Source organism: Bos grunniens, chromosome 2 (assembly GCF_055505025.1).
Source record: "Bos grunniens cultivar Pamir isolate PY7600 chromosome 2, Bosgru_T2T1.0, whole genome shotgun sequence".
NCBI classification, from domain to species: domain Eukaryota; kingdom Metazoa; phylum Chordata; class Mammalia; order Artiodactyla; family Bovidae; genus Bos; species Bos grunniens.
Window position 1 is genome coordinate 15,679,526 of NC_141166.1, and position 8,267 is coordinate 15,687,792.

The 8,267-nt window shown below is 44.8% G+C and overlaps 1 long non-coding RNA gene across 1 annotated transcript; it reads left to right on the forward strand.

Annotated features, from left to right (window-relative positions):
• Positions 1–5,586: 5,586 nt before the first annotated feature.
• Positions 5,587–7,150, forward strand: LOC147377615 (uncharacterized). The gene is made up of 2 exons (XR_015139665.1): positions 5,587–5,725; positions 6,899–7,150. It is a non-coding gene; the product is annotated as an uncharacterized LOC147377615 (long non-coding RNA).
• The last annotated feature ends 1,117 nt before the right edge of the window (positions 7,151–8,267 follow it).

Genomic DNA, 8,267 nt, shown 5'->3' on the forward strand with positions numbered 1-8,267 from the left:
TTGATACCAATTCACATGTATGGGGTTTCCAGCCCCACAAAGCAACTTCTCCACCACCAAATAGGTGGGTGTCCTACAATTCAACTCAGTTCTGACACCACCTGGAGACAACATCAGATCAGTCCTCCAAGACTGACCCCCACTCCTGCCCACTTAAGAGGCCAATCTCAAGTGTAGATTGCCATTTGTGCTTCTGACCTCCTGGCTGTACACTGGAGGTTCCAATGACTTTCTCCTCCTCCTCCCCTTACTCACTGGGGCTTCCCAGGTGGCACAGTGGTAAAGAATCCACCTGCCAGTGCAGGGGATGCAAGAGAAGCAGGTTCGATCCCTAGGTTGGAAATATCCCCTGGAGTAGAAAATGACAATCCACTCCAGTATTCTTGCCTGGAAAATTCCATGGGCAGAGGAGCCTGGAAGGCTACAGTCCATGGGGTCACAAAGAGTCTGAGCGACTGAGCATACATGCAAGCCTTACTCACTAAATTACAGGTTTATTACAAAAAAAAATGTGACTCAGAAACAGCCAGATGGAAGAGATGCATAGGTATGCGGGAAGGGGCGCAGAGCTTCCATGCCTTCTCTGAGTGTGTCACTCCTTCCAAATCTCCAGGTGTCCACCAACCTGTGTCAATGAAAAATTAATCAGTTGATCTAAGAAAGAATTGGAAAACTTTATTCAAGCCAAATTTGAGGACTATAACCTGGGAAGAGTATCTCAGAAATCTCTGAGACCTGTTCCATCTGCTAGAAGTCATGACATAGTCTTTCTAAATTTTTTGAGACAGAGGGCTCATTAAATAGCATATGTTTGACAGTTTACATAATCTAGATTTAAACACCATCATGGGGGAGGTCATGTGACCTTTTACAAGACCAAGAAGGAGCATAGTAATTTAAAAGAGTTGTCTTGTTGATACTGGAAGAATGTTGCTATCTATGATTGAACAGGTGTTCCTGCTGATCGGAGAGGTTTGGTCAATGTAAATGCAGGCACACAAAGCACAGTGGGGAGAGAGGGGAGGCCAAAGGGAAAAGAAAAAAATTTTGTTTATTTTTGGCTGTCCTGGGTCTTTCTTGGTGCAAGGGCTTCTCATTGTGGTGGCTTCTCTTATTGCAGACGAGGAGCGAGGGCTCTAGAGCTCACAGGCTGTCGTAGTTGCAGCTCCTGGGCTTAATTACCTCTTGGCATGTTGAATCTTCCTGGACCAGGGATGGAATCCATCGTCTCCTGCATTGGCAGGCTGATTCTTAACCACTGGACCACCAGGGAAGTCCAGAGAGAAAATTTTTTATGTCTAAATTTTTCTTGTCTTGCCATAAACATGTGGAGAAGGCAATGGCAACCCACTCCAGTACTCTTGCCTGGAAAGTCCCATGGACAGAGGAGCCTGGGGGGCTGCAGTCCATGGGGTCGAGAAGAGTCGGACACGACTGAGTGACTTCCCTTTCACTTCACTTTCATGCATTGGAGAAGGAAATGGCAACCCACTCCAGTGTTCTTGCCTGGAGAATCCCAGGGACGGGGGAGGCTGGTGGGCTGCCGTCTCTGGGGTCGCACAGAGTCGGACACGACTGAAGCGACTTAGCAGCAGCAGCAGCATAAACATGAATTTTATTTTACACCCAGAAAGTCTCCAAACCCCATTCTTTGGGATTTTATGGAGGCTTCATTATATAAGGACAATTGATTAGATCATTGGCCTTTGTCAACTCAGTCAAACTCCAGCCTCTCTTCCTTCCTCTGAGGCCAGGGGGCTGGGACTCAAAGTTCCAAACCTCTAATCACATGGTTGTTTCCCCTAGTAACCAGTCCCCACCTTTAGGTGCTTTCCAAAAGTCACCTCATTAAGATAAACTCAGGGCAGTTAAAAGGAGTTGGTTATAAGTATCAAGACACCTCTTGAGCTCTCATCATTTACAAAATTCCAAGAGTTTTAAGGGCTCTGCGCCAGGAGCAATTACAATATAGCACACACACTTTAATGACCCTCGCCACTGTTCCTTCTTCTAATATTTGTTGAGTACCTCTAGGCGCTGGGGATACTGAAGCTGAATGTGGCCTATTTATCCCGACACTGAATTAAATCTCAGAGATAGAGTGTTAGGTGAAATAGGAAAGTATAGCTTTATTCCTTTGCCAAGCAAAGGGGGCCACAGCTAATGCCCTCAAAACTGTATCCCAATGAGGAGGAGAGTGATGGTGGGAGATTGTGAGGAGTTTTATAGTCAAGGGGAAGGGTTGCTAATAAGGATCAAGGAGCATGCAGGGCCTACATTCCTTCAATCCAGAGAACATCTGGTCGCAAGTGATGATGGGTGAATTGTGACCTTCTCTGGAATGAAAATGCTTCACCAAGTAGTTAACCTCTTCCATTTGGTTAGGGTTTTAGTTCTGCAGAAGAGCTCAAAGATGTTGTTATGTGTATCCCTTGAGAGGGAGCCAGGAAGCTGCCCCCAAGGCTACACTTTTTTTTTCTTAAAAATTTTTAAAAATATATTTATTAATTAAAAAAATATTTTGGCTGCCCTGAGCCTTCATTGCTGTGTGTGGGCCCTCTCCAGCTGTGGAGTGCAGGGACCACTCTCCAACTGTGGTTCTAGGGCCTCTCACCGCGGTGACATCCCCTGTTGCAGAACACTGGCTCTAGAGCATTCGAGCTTCCGAAGTAGAAGCACTCGGACTCAAACTGCAGCTCTTGGGCTCTGGAGCGAGGGCTCAGTAGCACAACTGGGCCTTGTGGTACATGGGCCCTGTTGCCCTTAGGCAGGTGGAATCTCCACGAACCAGGGATCGAACCCATGTCCTCCACACCAGTAGGTGGATTCTCAGCCACTGGATAGCCAGGGAAGTCCTGCACTACTGTTTCTTGACTGCTCCTCCCTTGTCCCTGCATCCCTTGCCTTCCTTGGTTAGCAGCTATTTGAATCTGCCCTTTGGTACTCAGGGAAGGGAACACAAATGCTTTTGTGCCCAGGAACCCCACAGCGTTCTGCTCAGCCTCAAAACCTGGGTGAATGAGACACAGCCTGCCCCCAAGTATCTTGTGGTCTTTGGGGATGACCAACAAATTAATGAGATGCTTCAATGCAGTTAGATTAGGGTCAGGGTTAGAGTTATGTACCAAAGCATAGTGCTTGGGAGCAACTAGGAGGGGAACCAAACCTGGTGCTGGGGAAGCCAGACTTTTCTGCCCAGTTTCTCAGGTAGTCCCTTCTGATTTTCCTTTAAGGGATCACTGAAGAAGTGCTTACTGAGTGTTTGTTGAATGACTAAGAGACCTCCCCATGCTCACCAGCACAGAGCTGAGAAGAGTGATGTGGCAGACCTGGAGAGATGTGCCACTGAGATCTCCGTTTACGAAAGAACTTGCTGACAGCCTCCTGCAGTTAGTGCCTTCGAGGGCTTCAGCTTTCCAGAAGCCCAGCCAAAATCTGGGGCTCCTCCATCAGGCAATGTTTGCTCTGGAGATTCCCAATGGGCTGGCAGAAACCCTGTCACTAACTGATCTCTTTTCTCAAGCCTGCTTCTGCTCCTTATCCTTCACAGGTGTTTCTCCCTGTTAATTCTTCTATATTCCCAGCTTGAACTCAGCATCTACTTCCCAGAAAACCCAACCTGTGACTTTAGTCTTAAACCCATTCATTCTAGACTAGTATGAAAAGCCCACAAAATTGTGGCAATAAGCCAAAATTGATTGATTGCATAGGAAGCAATAACAATAATAAATATTTTCTTAGTGCTTTTTTTGGCCATATTGTGTAGCTTGCAGTATCTTAGCTCCCCCAACTAGGGATTGAACCTGGACCCCCTGAAGTCGAAACACAAAATCCTAACTACTGGACTGCCAGGGAAATCCTCTTGTACAAGGTTACTTGCTAAAATTATACATTAAATTTTTTAAATTTAATATTGGAGTATAGTTGATTTGGGCTTTTCAGGTGGTTCAGTGGTAAAGAATCCACCTACCAAAGCAAGAGACACAGGTTCAGTCCCTGGGTTGAGAAGATTCCCCTGGAGAAGGAAATGGCAACCGACTCCAGTATTCCTGCCTGGGAAATCCCATGAACAGAGGAGCCTGGTGGGCTAAGGTCCATGAGGTCACGAAAGAGTTGGACATGACTTAATGACTAAACAACAACAACAATAATTGATTTATCATGTTTTATTAGTTTTCAATCTACAGCAAAATGATTTAGTTATACATATATTGGGTTGGTGCAAACATAATTGCAGTTTTGGACCGTGAATTTTAAATCATTAAAACTATTCTCAAGCTCATCTTTATTAATCAAAATAGGAACCATTACAATCAACACATTTTTGCTAGAAAGAAATAAATTTGTTTATTTCTGTAGTGTAAAAATCCATGCTTCGGGATTTGACAAACTCATTTTCTCCCTCCTGCTGGTTGCAGAAGCATTTTCCCTGCAAAAAGTTGTTTAGATGCTTTAAAAAGTGGTAGTCAGTTGGTGAGAGGTCAGGTGAATATGGCAGATGGGACAAAACTTTGTAGCCCAATTTGTTCAACTTTTGAAGCATCGGTTGTGTGACGTGTGGTCAAGTGTTGTGTGGAGAATTGGGCCCATTCTATTGGCCAATGCCAGCTGCAGGCATTGCAGTTTTCAGTTCATCTCACCAATTTGCTGAGCATACTTCTCAGATGTAGTGGTGTCACCAGAATTCAGGAAGCTGTAGTGGAACAGACCAGCAGCAAACCACCGAACAGTGACCCTGACCTTTTTGTGGAACAGTTTTGCCTTTGGGAAGTGCTTTGGAGCTTCTTTCTGGTCCAGTGACTGAGCTGGTCATTTCTGTTTGCAGTATAAAATCCACTTTTTGTTGCACATCATAATCTGATAGAGGAATGGTTCATTGTTGTGTAAAATAAGAGAAGACGACACTTCAAAATTGATGATTTTTTAGATTTCTGGTCAGCTCATGAAGCACTCATTGATTGAGCATTTTCACCTTTCCAATTTGTTTCAAGTGCCAAATGGTAGGGGCTTCCCAGGTGGTGCTAGAGGTAAAGAACCCACCTGCCAATGCAGGAGAAGTAAGAGATGCAGGTTTGATCTCTGGGTTGGGAAGATCCCCTGGAGTAGGGCATGGCATCTGTCAACACAAATTGGCACTTACCAAGAGCATGGCCAGCAACTGAACAACAAAGGCATTTGCCATCTGCCTCTACCGAGACTGAACCCCTGCTATAGCTGTTAACCTTCACCAACCCTTTAGGGAGTTCAGGGTGGAGTGAGACACTGTGCTCCAGGGAATCTGGTGGGACAGGTCTTTAGATAGTTGGATGTTTTTAGGAACAGATTTTATGATCTCAATCCTTGCATCTCCTCATATCTAGAGAAGCTCTAAATCCCTTCATGGTGACATCAGATCCTCATGACTAACAAAAAATCTTTTGTAAAATGAGTGCTTCATGTGTGCTCCCCTTTCACCAAAACCTTGTATATTGACTTCCCCCACTGTGGCTTTGGAGCAGTCTCTCAGAGCTATCTGAGACGCTGCCTCCCGGGCTGCAGTCCTCATTTTGCCCCAAATAAAACTTAACTTGCAACTATCTTTTTGTAGTTGACAGTTATGGTGACCACGAAGGGACCCAGAGTGGACTTCCTTTCTTTGACTGGACTCCACGAGGAATCGGAGCTTTGGTACCAGCAGTGGCCCCTTGAGCCCATTCACCTCCTTGGGGAGCGCAGATGAATTTGGGTAAGTCTCTTGAATCTGGGGCTTGGTTGAAAGACACTGAGAAATTCCCACCCAGTCAAAAGATACTGGGTGGGGGGCTGGCTGAAAGATGCCAGGATAATTGCTCACCTAGTGGAAAGGTACTGGATATGGGGGCTCAACTGGGAAAAAATCGAGGAATACCCAGGTTCAGCTGAAAGGTGCTGAGGTTGCTCCGTTGTAGGGGACTGAATGGTCTTGGCTGAGTGGTTAAGTAAGAGGCTGATCTGACACTTTTCCTCAATTTGACTGTCATTATATAATTTGTCAGGATAAAAGTGAGGAAAATATTTGAGAGCTTTGCTCTGAAGAAAAGAGACAAGACGCCTCCTGGCCAGTTTCAGTTTTCTCAGGTGACTGAGAAATTTACGGGAGTGGTGGAGGCCTAGTCCTCATACCATGCAGTGGTCCTATAGGGGAACCCACTCATTAATTAAAAGACTTGTTCGTCCTGGGGTCGCACATAAGAACTGGCCATTCAGCGACCTGAGCAGCCATGGTGGTCTTAGATTGCCGTAGGTAGAATCCGAGACATGTAAGCTGAGCTGAAATGACTCTGGGGTGACTCCTGAGGAGATAAGCTCACAAGCAGCACATGGGCCCACTACCCACGTTCACTAGTGATTTTTATCCCTGACAAATTCAGCTGAAGATAGGAAATGGAATCTCTCAAAAACAAAAACAAAGGGGTGTCAGAAAGACAGCCTCTGACCAACACTCCAGCCAGATTCATGTACAATATGTATGGAGCTCATACTTGCAAGTACCTAGTTAACTGGAGAAATTATACTAAAAGAGATCTTAACCTAAAACAGCCAAATTGGGGTTCTTTTGATATTCCAAAATTGGTACTTTTGCATGCACAATTAGAAAAGGCTGGCCATGCTTTGACTGGTATCTAGAAGTTCCAGAAAAATATCTATTTCTGCTTTATTGACTATGCCAAAGGCGTTGACTGTGTGGATCACAATAAACTGTGGAAAATTCTGAAAGAGATGGGAATACCAGACCACCTGATCTGCCTCTTGAGAAATCTGTATGCAGGTCAGGAAGCAACAGTTAGAACTGGACATGGAACAACAGACTGGTTCCAAATAGGAAAGGGAGTACTTCAAGGCTGTATATTATCACCCTGCTTATTTAACTTTTATGCAGAGTACATAATGAGAAACGCTGGACTGGAAGAAACACAAGCTGGAATCAAGATTGTCAGGAGAAATATCAATAACCTGAGATATGCAGATGACACCACCCTTATGGCAGAAAGTGAAGAGGAACTAAAAAGCCTCTTGATGAAAGTGAAAGAAGAGAGTGAAAAAGTTGGCTTAAAGCTCAACATTCAGAAAATGAAGATTATGGCATCTGGTCCCATCACTTCATGGGAAATAGATGGGGAAACAGTGCAAACAGTGTCAGACTTTATTTTGGGGGGCTCCAAAATCACTGCAGACAGTGACTGCAGCCATGAAATTAAAAGACACTTACTAATTGGAAGGAAAGTTATGACCAACCTAGATAGCATATTCAAAAGCAGAGACATTACTTTGTCAACAAAGGTCCATCTAGTCAAGGCTATGGTTTTTCCTGTGGTCATGTATGGATGTGAGAGTTAGACTGTGAAGAAGGCTGAGTGCCGAAGAATTGATGCTTTTGAACTGTGGTGTTGGAGAAGACTCTTGAGAGTCCCTTGGACTGCAAGGAGATCCAACCAGTCCATTCTAAAGGAGATCAGCCCTGGGATTTCTTTGGAAGAAATGATGCTAAAGCTGAAACTCTAGTACTTTGGCCACCTCATGGGAAGAGTTGACTCATTGGAAAAGACTGTGATGATGGGACGGATTGGGGGCAGGAGGAGAAGGGGAAAACAGAGGATGAGATGACTGGATGGCATCACTGACTCGATGGACGTGAGTCTGAGTGAACTCCGGGAGTTGGTGATGGACAGGGAGGCCTGGCGTGCTGCGATTCATGGGGTCGCGAAGAGTCGGACACGACTGAGCGACTGAACTGAACTGAACTGAGAAGCTTCTAAAACAGGAAATGATAGAGTAACTTCTTTGCAGGAAACCAACAAGAAATTGCTCGAAACTGTATCAGAACTAGAAAAGGCTGCTAGCACTGATTTTGCCAGGTCACAGGTCTAGTAGAAGTGGGAAGTCACGTTTGGCATTTATACCATTTGGCTTTTGATTTCTGGGCATTACTTTACCATCTTTTCGGGGCACTCTTGTTACTTGGCTTTTGATTTCTGGGCATCTCTGCCTTTTGTTTCATTTGGAGTGTGACTCCTGTGAAGTTCTGGTTCGGTTTGCTTTTGTTGGTTTGGTTTGATTGAACAGACATCTGGTACAAACTGCTCAAGTTAATATGGGAATTGCTCACTCTAAGGTTCCACACTCCACCTGGGAACCCCTTGGGGGTAAAAAATTTTGTTGTTTTTTTTTTTACTGGTCAATCTGTAGCTATGATCCAATGATAAGAAAAATGGCCTAAAAATATTAGATCTTTATCGACATAGGATAGG